This window comes from Chlorocebus sabaeus, chromosome 2 (assembly GCF_047675955.1).
Source record: "Chlorocebus sabaeus isolate Y175 chromosome 2, mChlSab1.0.hap1, whole genome shotgun sequence".
NCBI lineage: Eukaryota > Metazoa > Chordata > Mammalia > Primates > Cercopithecidae > Chlorocebus > Chlorocebus sabaeus.
The window spans coordinates 86,288,752-86,301,765 of record NC_132905.1 but is presented as its reverse complement, the minus strand read 5'-3'; positions in this window follow the sequence as shown (position 1 = coordinate 86,301,765).

Below are 13,014 nucleotides of genomic sequence, written 5' to 3'. Positions count from 1 at the left end.
GAATGTTGGAATCACTAATTTGAAGGTTGCATTCATCTCTTTGAATCAATTGTATTTAATTCCACAAATATTTACTGATTCCCCATTATATGGCAGAGTCTCTGGATAAAGAATACAGAACTGAAGAACAGTATTTTTTTAAGGAAAAAAAAAAAGTTTATATCCTATTTGGGAAATACGATTTTTAATAATTTTTCAATGAACTGTAGTACCAGGCAGGAGATTGTTGGTGTCATAAGAAACACTTTAAAGGAGGAAATCACAGCTGACTTGAAGGGTTTGAAAAAGACTTCTTAAAAGATGGCTAAATTGTGACAGAAATAGACGAGAGGAAGAAGAGGATAGATATTACAGGTGGAACAAATTACACCTTCCCCTCTCTTTGCTTTCGTTCATGGTTAGTGATTTGGGAAATGGTCTGGTGTAGGCAAAAAGGTCTTAAAACTATATGAGGGAAAGCTGGAAGCTCTCACTGGAGTCACACTGTGATAGCCTTGGATGCTAGCTATGGGAGTCTGTACTTAATTTGGGGGGCATTAAGAAGTCTTTGAAAGTTAATGTTACTGTTGACCTTCCTGCCATGCATTCAAAGTCAACCTTTAATTCAACTCTGTGGAATTTAAATGTAAGTCAACTGTCGGGGTCTGGGTTCGTACGGAGCAGATTGGCAACCTCCAGGTAGTCTTTTGCCAATTTTCATCAAGGCAGCATATCATAATGGACACAGTATAATGGACTGCATGAGGACGCCTGGCTGCTGGTCCTGGTTCAGTAACTTACTAGCCTTTTGACCTTAGAGAAGGCATTCATCTCTCTGAGTCTTTGGTTCTTTCTTATAATGATGGGAATAATAAACTCTGCCTATTTTCAAAGTTCATGATGAGAGATAAATATGAAATAAAAATAAATTTTGAAAATGTAAACTTTGAAACAGCTCATACGAGTATAAGGGTTTCTCCTTGAATTTTGCAGTACTCCTTCCTATTCTTTAGAATAAAAAGATTGGAGAAGGTGATTCTTTCTCCCTCTTCTCCTCCTCCTTTAAATGAATTATTATCTTTTTACTGCATCATTTCAGGACTCAGAGCGTACTTTTTGAGAACACACCTAAAAGTTGTTTTGTTTTACCAGCTCTTCTTCAAAACCCCAAATCATCCAGAAAGCTGTTCCTCCTCTTTTATCCTGTAATGAATTTTTATTCATGTGCAGGTTATATTAATTACATTGTCATTCTGACCTTAGCTTCAATATCACCACTTGAGATATCCCCTACCACTAGGCACAGCTGCTTTGTATCCCTCATGGAATCTCTCACCATCTTTTTATTTTCTTTATAGAATTGCCTTCTTCACTTATTTGCTTGTATATTGCATGTGTCTTTGGCCAATAAGATTTTATTAGTTCATTATGTGGCAGACACTGTCACAGGAACTGGGAAAATGTAAGTGGGTGTGCCCTTAAAGAGATAGACACATAAATATTGGTGCTAATAATGATCTATTTACATATGTGTATAAATGTCAGTCAGTAAAAAGTGCTATAAAGAAAAATAAAGCAAGCTGAAGGATTAGAGACTGATGGTTATTATGCCTTTTGTTTTGTTTTGTTTTGTTTTTGTCAGAGGTTCAGGGCATGGTTCCCTGATTAGGTGCTATTTACTCAAAGACCAAGAGGAAGTACGAGAGGGTACCAAGCCTGTACCTAGAGAGAAAGTGGTTTGAGCAGAGGGAATTGTGAGTGCAAAAGCTTTAAGGTGGAGGCACGCTTGGTATGTTGAAAGACAAGGTAGGAGGCCAGCGTGACTGGAGTGCAGTGAGCCAGGGGACAGTAGCAGGCAGTGAGACCAGAGGGTTATAGGACAGGGCCTGGGCACCATCAAATAAGCTTTGGAGTTCCTGACAGGATCTGAGATCTTACTCTGTGTGACACAGGGAGCCTCTTGCGAGGCGTTGGGCAGAAGAATGGTATCATCCCACTCAAGTGACTTGGACTGCCATGTGGTGATGAGGATATTAGGTGGCTAGGGTCAAAGAAGGGAGAACGAGCATTATGTTGGAATGGGCTTCTACCAACTCAGCAGAAGCCATCGTGTGCATCTCTTCCTGAACCATGCCCTCATGTCACTTGAAATTAGCCATGGTGAAAGTGATTCCATGTGGAAATCTGAAATACTATAGAGGATTTCTTCTTCCTCCCTTGTCCCTTACCCCCTCGTCTTTCCTGCATTTCTTTCTTTCTTTCTTCTTCCTCTTCTTCCCGTTCCTTCTTTTCTTTTTGTTTTACAACATTATACATACTTATTTATTATTTATAAACGAAGTTGTTGATAAACGTTTAGCAGCACATCTCTGAAGAGACCCTTAAAAGTTTATTACAACAGTTTATATAAAAGATGGTAGTGGCTTAGACTAGCATGGTAACAAAGGAGGTGATAAGAAGTGGTGAGATTCTCCAAGGAATCTCAAACACTGACAGGTGTTACTGAATGACAAAGAAAATGGCTGAGAAAACATTTCTCAACAAAATAGTAGAGGAAATAATAAGTCAAGCCTGGCTTCCAGGTTCTCACCTTAATATCTAAAAGAATATTATCGTGGACTAAGATGGAAATGGCTTCGATAAATGAGCAGTTTGAGAAATGAGTAATAAAAATCTGATTTCAGACATATAAAGATTGACATATTAAGGTGTAACCAAGTGGAGACACTGAGATAGAAAGTTGGATATATGAGCTTAGTACTCAGGAAAGGTGTCTGGATTGGAGATATCCATTCGGAAATATCTACAAAGAGAATAATATGATTCTGTTCTCCCTGATTTAAACGGAGGCTGATTGCATATTAGAACAGAGAGGCAATGCCACCGCATTTCCACTGCATCTTTTAGAGACTGCTGAGTCAGGTGTTTTTTTGAAGCTTTTTATAATTTTAATATAATTTCAGCAACCAAATGAAAGTTGCCATGCATTGATTGAACCCTTACTTTTTCTTCAGTTCGGTTTCATATTTATGCTTCTTGACTCCTGGAACCAATCAGCTACAGCATCATTTCTCAAAATGTGGTCTCAGTATTGCCTACAGCAGATTAAATGGGTGCATTGTAAAATGTAGATTTCTGCATTCAAGTGTCAGACCTATTAAATCTTAATATTAGTCCAGAGACCTGAAAATATCCATTTTAACAAATACTCATTGTCTTTACTATGCAAATAACAATTTGACCTCTCCTGTTGTAATGTTTAAATATAAAGTTTAATATCTTTTCTATCCTTTTGTAAGGATTCCCATGGCAAAAAAAAATTTATTGATTGTTTATATCATTTATATATTTAAACCTGCCTACACATATTCTAGGTTGTTCAGGTTAAAATAGATTTAATTTCAGTCATTTAGATTTCAATCTTAGTTAAATAGCAAAACCAAATTTAATCATCCTTTTTTTTTTTTTTTTTAAAGAAAAGTGGAATTTTCGGGCATACTGTAACTTAAGATACACTGTTCAAAACAGGAAACCTGAGTTTTCATCTGTAGGTATTGAATTGCTATGGTAATTTAAATAGCAAATATTTCTGATTTTCTCATGTTTTAGGTGACAGAATCGAGTTCTTTTTCCCAGCTCTCGTGATGGGATCAGAAAAGTAATCGTGACTAAGTGTGCCTGGGGCCAGAGTATTTAATTTCCAGCGTTCCTTCATCTTACTTGCATCTTTCTCCACATTTGAGGTGGAAGTTGCTGTTATCTTGCTTAGCTAAGATGCTACGGTCAGCAAAGCTTCCCTGCTAACCTGTAATGAACGTTTAATGTGAGGGAGAAATACTTCTTTGTGGTTTTAAACTGGTTGGTACTCCAGCATCATCTAAAGCATCCTGACTGATCGTGACTTTCTCTAGCAAAAATGAACTACTCTAACCTGAGTTATCTCCTATTTAACATGCTGAGAATGGGAATTGATCTAAGGTAATTCATTGCCTCAACAAATTAGGGATTTTTTGGTCAATATTTTGACCTTTGACAAATGAGAGATAGGTAGGAGGTAAATGTCTCTTCTCTTACAAATTTGCTACTAATTAGGTTGTTTCAAAAACAAAAACACCAAGAAACAAATGTTACTGATCAATTTCTGCAAAGGTACAAACTTTTATTAACAATCAGGTACAAAATCAAATAGCTTGTTCTAAATAATCTGGAGGGAGTCTCTGTTCCTTGTCTTTTTAGGCATGCCATCCAGCGCTTTGTAGAAAAAGTTCACCGCAGAGCAAATGCAACTGTATTCTGGTAGCAGGAGCAATGAGCCTTCTAGTAGTAGCAGGTGAAGGACCGTCCTTATGTGTCCAGGAGTGGGTACCAATTCAAATAGATTTTAGATGGAGGGTACCACTTCAAAGATGTGAGACTCGCAACCTTTTCCTGGGATTATTTTACTTTGTTCCCACAATGGGGAGATTACCCAGTGTTTCTTGCCAATCACATATCTCGATCACCATTTGTCTCATCAGTGAAAAGTTATTTGTAACTGTCTTGTAAATTACCAAGCTCCCATGTGTAGTTTCACAGTGCAGGATTTGGAGACTTGAAGCATTTGCCACAGGTGCCCCTAGAGGATAAACTACTGATTAGGAAATGGCAAATCTTAACTAATGTAGAGAGTGGATCTCCGATTAGATTTCTTTAAATGTTGGCTAACTTGTAGTGTGTACATTAAAGTAAAAAACAAGGTACTGTGAAATCTCTCTACAGGAGCATTTTAAAGTAAAGTTTAGGCACTAACAGAATTAATTATGGATTTTTGTTTATTTTCCCCTATGTTCTACTGGGACTACAAAAACCATAAAACTGACCAGAATCTTACATTATTGTATTCAACAAATGTCAATGTATTGCTTGATGAAGTAATGTGGTGCTTGATTTTTAAAAATTTACTCTAGACTTTGTTATCAATCTTTGACTAGTTTACTTCAATATTAAACAGATCAATAACCATTTGTTATTTAAACAAATGTTTAACCACAAACATCACATATATGTATATGGATGTGAGTGTTTGTGTATGTATTTATAATTGAACTGCTTATATATCATGTAGTTTTTTAAACAAAAAATAGATAATAGCATCTTAAATCTTAAGACATTGGGTTATAAGTTTCAATTTTGCTTTTCTTTCTGCATATTCATGGTCTGTAGAGGAGGCTAGACTTCCCTAATGTTTTAGTTTCCAAATATTTTGCCAAGTATGAATGAACTAGGTCAACGAAGGAAAACATTCTTTCTGCAGCCTACATTAATATTCTACTGTTTGAAAAACTGGACTAACCCATCAATCATTTTGTTAATATTTGTAGCTTCTCACAGAGTTGGAATATAACTTGTAAAACCTCATAAGTAAACACAGGTTTTTCAAATCTTTACCTCATTTTAAATTCTTTTAGTTACTGTTGTGAATAAAGAATTTCTGGATGGCTAATATCAGCTAATAAGATTAGTAAGGAATGAATTGTGAATAGAGCATATAAAATTATTTTCAAACACTTCTTAAAAACTTGAAATAGTCTCTCTAGTATTATAATTTTATACATTCGACTTTTTATGATATATTTAATGGCAACAATTAAAATAAAACTGTTTTTTAAAAGTAGCATTTTACTAATAGCCCCACGACTGAAAAAAAGTTCATAAATGTATAGATATTAAACAAATTGAATGGTGATTTTTTTCTTTTCACTTTTGTCTCTAAAATATTTTTGGTATTTTGTAAACAGCAATAAAAATAGCAACAGTAAAAATTGACTTCATGGAAATGTAACTGTGACTGGACCTCTTTTAATATTTTTATTAATTTTGCCTCCTGTGAATTTTGATGTTTGGAAGTTATGTATTTCCAAACTTAGAAAACAGACCTACAATAAATTAGATTGATTATTCCTAGTGAAGCACTTTACTAATATGACTAATATGATTAATATTATTGTGTAGTAGTTATTAGGGAGCCTAAGAGGAAGAATATAGGGAGGATGGTTTCAACTGACAAGTTTTAAAGTAAAATGTTTAAGCATTTTAGACATTCCCATTTTAATAAGTATGTTTAAATTTTAATTTTTTAAAGAATAAACATGAAATGAATGATTTGGATGTAGGTTAGTTTATGGAAATTTTTGATGACTATATATTGATTACTTTTCATTTCAGGTTATTGATTATTAAAATGGCACTGTAAAGAGATAGCTCCAAAATAACAGTAAGTCTTAATTATTTGAAAGACATATTGTTTTAATATTGCACTATAACATACCATACCATATTTGGTGATTTTTTTTTTCTCCATTCCAGTTTTGTATGCGACTATAGGGCATAGAATGTGAATAGCACCCCTAGAACTCAAAGTATATTTTTATGTGAAGCTGAAATGTTTTTAACTTGACTCTGCCAGTTAATAATTTTTGGATTTGGCGAGCTTCAGTACAGTCCTATTTTTGAGAAAAGCCAACAAAAGTATTTCTCTTCTAATTCGATGTCCTTTTTTCCCTTAAAGAGATTTTTTGTGTGCAAATGCTTATAAATTTATTATTATAGTAACACTAATATATTTTATTTCTTTCTATTGTGCTAAAACTAATTAACGTTTATGATACATTTAAACTTTTGTCAGTCAGAAGATCTAGTTATTAAACTAAATGAAATAGGTATAACAATACCTTCTTTACTGGAGTTAGATGATCTCTGCAACTAATACACACATCAGATGTTATATAGTACCATTGCTACCTCAAAACCATGCATCCTGATATGTTTATTATTTATAATAAAAACTTTATATCAGTCATACATTTTCTTCTTCAATGCATACATATCATATGCAATGGACTGGTGGAAATACTGTACTATTTCTCATTACTTATTAGAATAATTTAAAATATTGGTTTTGGCTAAACGACTAATCAGTATTTTAGTGGAACAGATTTACAACCTTTCTTGACAGTAAAATATACTTGTTGTGTGTAACATTTCTTATCCAAAGACATTGACACAGTAGTAAACTTAATAATCACCTCCAAAAATAAAACATGGAAAAACAAGATTAAATTAAAAATAATTGGCAACTTTAGATATACATATATGCATGTGTATATGTTAATATGTGTATGTTACACACACAGCGTTTATACAGGCATATAATAATATACCTTTACGTATTATGTATATATTACACTGACATATAATATATATTTAAATAAATTATATAAGTATATGTAAGTAAATTATATAAATACATATAAATATGTAAACATAATTATATAGATATATAATTATAAAGGCAGTCGATTCTAAAACTCAAAACAAACACATATGAAGAGAAAGTTACTAATCATTTCCTCCTCTCATCCTGAGGCAGCCAATATCAGAGTGTGGTGTGTGTTTCTCTACCTCACTCATAAGCTTCTCCAAGCTCAGAAAGCATAGATGCACATTTGTACATCTCTTTTGCTAGAAAGAGGGATGTGATTTTGTTTATGTGGTTTGTTTTTATAGAGAAACTGTCAAACACATTGCTCTTCATTTTGTTTTGTATAGATACCCCTTCAAATTAATATACAGAATATTCCATATTAAGACACACTATTTTTAATTTAAGGAAATAAAAATCTGGATATTCATTGTCTTTTTTCTATCATAGCCATAGTAAAAAGCACCAATATTATCATGGACTGCAAATCTCAGGGATATTTTAACTCCAGATCTGATAACCACATGAAAATGACTCTGATGTCTATGGGAAAGCAGGAAACCAAGATTTACAAAGTGAGTTGCAATTCAGTAGACAATGTTCTTTTACTAATCTATTTGTTATCTAGTGCTCTCTCTCTCCAAAATACCTGATCCCCATGGTAGAATACATGCTTCACTCTGATATCATGGTTGTACTTTTCAGACACCATATTTGGTGAAAAAAATCACATTATAAAACCATATGTCAGTAGAAAGGAATGATTTGCTAAGCTCCTACCAATGATATAAAGGCAGACGCAGGATTTTCTTTAGATTGACTAGGTATAACGAAGAGAGCAAAAGTAAGTTAAGCCATGGATTCATCCAAGTGAATACAATTCAAGGAAAATAAACAGGATATAATCATATTTAAGAGTAAATAATATTCCTTAATGAAAACATTATAGCAATTTTGTTTAGAATGGCATAGGTCATCAGAAAGCTACATATATGTATTATGATATATATTGTATACACTCAATCTATTACATATTTAACATGTATTACACACATACTAATATTATGTCTATTATATACTCACATTTCACATAGTATAACATAGTATACTGATATAGTACACCTACCATACTGTTAGGTGTATCTGACTTCTTCCCTCTTAAATTTTGCATGCACAGAGTATATTTCCTGTGCGAAATTTAAATCCTAACAATAATGTAGCAAAGGTAGATCATGCTTTTAAGAAGCTTTTTAAATTAACAAGTGTTTAAATGTCTTTGTATATATGTCTGTTATGTATGTGTTATGTGTGTGTGTGGTTAACATTGAGCCTAAGTTCCAAGCAAACAGTGTGGATCAGGCAGATTTAGTTCAGCTGAAACTTAAAGAGATAATTGGCAAGAATGATTCAATTCAATCTATCAACACTGATTAAACGCTTACTATACAATAGGTACTCTTCTAAAGGTTCAGGTTATAGTAGTGAACACAAAAAGTCCCAAGCAAACACAGCTCTTATATTCTATAGGTGGTGCTGGGGGCATATGGAGAGGAGGGGGAAGACATTAAGCCAAAAACCAAACAAATAGAAAACATCATACTGTTTTTGACAGTATCAAATAGTGTGAAGAAAAATAAAGTTGGGTTGGGTGGCTATGGGGAGTGTTTCATCTATTTTTGGTTGCAGATGATTTTTTGGAGTTGGTAGCATCTGAGAAGAGACCTGCAAGAAGTGAAGAAGTATGCTACCATGCATACCTGGGAGAGGGCATCCCGAGGCAGCGGGAAGAGCCAGTTGGGTTTTCAAGGAGAGCAGAGTGAGGCATATTTGAGCTATACCAGAGACAATAAGATGGTGAAGTAAGGCCATGAAAGACCTCGTTGGCCATATCAACAATATTGGATTGCTTTTCCTAAGTCAATTGGGCCCTTGGAGGCTTTTGATCAATGAGGTCTCAGTTCATATCATATATAAGTGAATCTGTATATTTTAAGAGTTCAATCTGTGGCGGGGCGCAATGGCTCACACCTGTTATCCTAGCACTTTGCTAGGCGGAGGAGGGTGGATCATGAGGTCAAGAGATTGAGATCATCCTGGCCAACATGGCAAAACCCCATCTCTCATGAAAATACAAAAATTAGCCAGGCTTGGTGGCCCACGCCTGTTATCTCAGTTACTTGGGAGACTGAGGCAGGAAAATCGCTCGAACCTGGGAGGTGGAGGTTGCAGTGAGCTGAGATCGCGCCACTGCACTCCATCCTGGTGACAGAACGAGACTGTGTCTAAAAACAATCAATCAATAAATAAAAGAGTTCACTCTGCTACATGAAAACTAGCCTGCGAGAAGCTGGGAAATTGGTTCAGCGCTTATGGCAGTACTTTGGAAGAGTGAACTTGTAGACACTAGGCGCTTCAAAACAGAATATTAATAACATAATATTTGATCTATAATTTATCTGATTCTCACAAAAGAATAGAATAATATGTGTAGAGCCTTTAAAGCAATACTAGCATACAGTAAGTTCCATGGAAATTCTAACTGTTAACTTTGTCCTCTTTGTCATCATAATCACCATCATCATTGTCCAAATGCTTAATAGACATTCTTGGGAAAAAGGTAGTCTACTCAAATGATGTTACAAATATGACCCTCTTTTCCTCGCTAAAGTCAAACATAAGTTAAAGGATTTGAGGATGTGCTCTATTACAGAGTTGTTTAAGAATTGTACGTGTAACAGAGGTCAGGAGATCGAGACCATCCTGGCTAACACGCAAACCCCGTCTCCACTAAAAATACAAAAAATTAGCTGGGCGTAGTGGCGGCGCCTGTAGTCCCAGCTACTAGGGAGGCTGAGGCAGGAGAATGGTGGGAACCCAGGAGGCAGAGCTTGCAGTGAGCTGAGATCTGGCCACTGCACTCCAATCTGGGCGACAGAGCAAGACTCCGTCTCAAAAAACAAAAAAGAATTTTACGTGTAACATCCAATGCTTTTTTCATCCTTAAGTTATTGCATGAGTTATAATTAAACCTAATTTTAAAAAAACAGCTAAATTGGCATTATTTCTATTTACATCTTAAAAATTAAATCCTAATCTAACTTTCCTATTCATTTATATGAAAATTTTGTCTCCAAATGTGTACATTTATTTTCAGCTGATTTTTCCTAGTCCATTACTCATAGATAGAAATGTCTTCTGTGTACTATTGTTTTTATATGATTTTTTCAATGCTTAGCCCTAGTTGATATACACACATATACACAACCATGTACAATATTCACTGTACTCTTTGAAATTCATGGCTTAGCACATGAAAAGTAACATATTAGACTTTAAAATAATACAAATATATTTGGTTATGCTTGAAAAAATAAACTTTTTGCAAAAAATATCACTGGCTGCACATACATCTATTCATATAAAATAATGCATATCAATAAAAACTAATATAGGCAATTATACAATAATTGTTTGTTTGGAAGTAAATAGTATCAGAAAATTAGAAAATAGTTCTTGTGTAAGTTATTCTTCTACTAATTGGTTCTTAGTTTCCTGAGGACTGCTTTCTTAAAAACAGATTTACATGGTATGCAAATCAGTTTTGTGTAGTGTTTTTGTTTTGTGGTTATTATTGTTTGTTTTATGTGTGTATTTTAAAAAGTCTGGCAGAGTGATAAATGGTGCTAGTTTTAACGAGCTTCAAACACTGATTGCTATTTTTAAACATGCACCTTTGATACAATAACAAAACAAACAAATAAAAACAGAGCGTTACGTCAAATGGAGAAACTAGTACAGATAAAATGTTCTAGTTTTCTGATCGATGCCTGGCAAATACATGTATGTACTTAGGGAAATTTGGTGTGTTTTCCTATGTGATACATAAAATGGATAATTTTAATATATTCCCCATTTCGAACATTTTATTAGAGAAAAACACAAAATATATTTAAAATCACAAAGTATTAGTAAAGTTCTGAAATTAAAATAACTCTATGAGTATTTTTTTTTAAGAAAATATTTTCAATTTAGTGATAAATGAATTTGTATATGTAAGGCCAAATCCAAAATAGTCTAAAGCTAAGATTCAGGCCCATCTCAGCTAAATGACACAAAATCGAATGATAAAAGTTGACAATTCATTTTGGATTTTAGATGTAAAACATATGTTGCTGATGTTAGTTTGACATGTGTCAGACACCTTCAAAATGTATGTATGAGTATTTATATTCTTCATACATATGTTTATGGGATAATACTGAAATTAAATCACATTTTTAGAAAATTAATGTGACAATATCCAAACAGAATTGAGATCTCAGACACAAAACATCAGTGTTTAGGCCTATTTGCCATTGACCTATTACTAAAGTGCTTCTGAAAAATGTCCTCACAGAAAGCTGGTTGGCCTTTCACCGTGCTCCAAAGTGGGTGAGCATAGCTCAGCTGATGTCTACAGACTGTCAGATTGTATGAGCAGATATTGTGTTTTTCCTTCTAACAGTATAAGTTGCCATTGTTGAATCTTTTGATGTGGCTCTGGAAGAGAATATGGTCATTGGTACTCACTCTGGGGAAGAAAAAGAGCAGGTGGGGGTGGAGGGAGGAGGATGCAAACTGAAGGACATAGCATAGTGGCAAAAGACAGTGTTCCCTCTCCAGAGGTGAAGACCTGAGTCCCCGCTGGGAGACATGTATCAGTTTCTGTGTCTGGAACATCGCATCTTTGGCACCTATCTTGTACTCAGTGTAAGTCCAGCATTAAGATATATGTATTTAGGCCGGGTGCGGTGGCTCAAGCCTGTAATCTCAGCACTTTGGGAGGCCGAGACGGGCGGATCACGAAGTCAGGAGATCGAGACCATCCTGGCTAACACGGTGAAACCCTGTCTCTACTAAAAAATACAAAAAAACTAGCCGGGCGTGGTGGTGGCGCCTGTCGTCCCAGCTAGTCAGGAGTCTGAGGCAGGAGAATGGCATAAACCCAGGAGGTGGAGCTTGCAGTGAGCCGAGATCCGGCCACTGCACTCCAGCCTGGGTGAGAGAGCGAGACTCCGTCTCAAAAAAAAAAAAAAAGATATATGTATTTTTCCTACTGCATAACATCTAAATGGAAACCAGTCACATCATTATGGATAACGAAGAAGCCAAATTAAAAAATAAAAATAAAAATCCTGCCTTTATTAGACTAATTGAGAGGCCCCAGGTTTGTAGCATGCATGGTTGCTTTAGAACCTAACTCTCCAACAAGATATGGCTCCATTCTGCTAGGAAGCAGTCTAGGGCAGCCCTATGCAAAATGGGGTCCGTGGGCCAGGCCCTTCCGAGAACGGTTTGATACCCATTAGAAAACACGGAAGTACAAAAATAGAGAGTAAGCATTTAGAACATTTCATAGAAAATCAACCCAACATTTGTGTCTGTTGATTCAAATAATAAAATATGAATGTTTTCATGTCAGTTTTTACATTTAATTTCTCCAATTATCCACTTTTACTGTAAATTGCAAAGTGTTAGTTCATGATTTAGGAAAAAAATAGTCTGGTTTAGACCACAGTTAGTTTGAGAAGCACTGGTGTAGCACTTTTAGAGTTTCAACATAGATCAATATAAGACAAGTGTGATCAATGGCAAATGTATTTTCAATCCCTTGAAATATCAAGGCAACAATGAGGTTGCATAATTATATCCCTAAAGAAATTTGCATATTTATTAATAAGCTTTGTCATCCTCTCAAGTATTTATGTAAAAACATTCTGAATGCAAAAAGTCACATTTAAACACTAAATAGAATG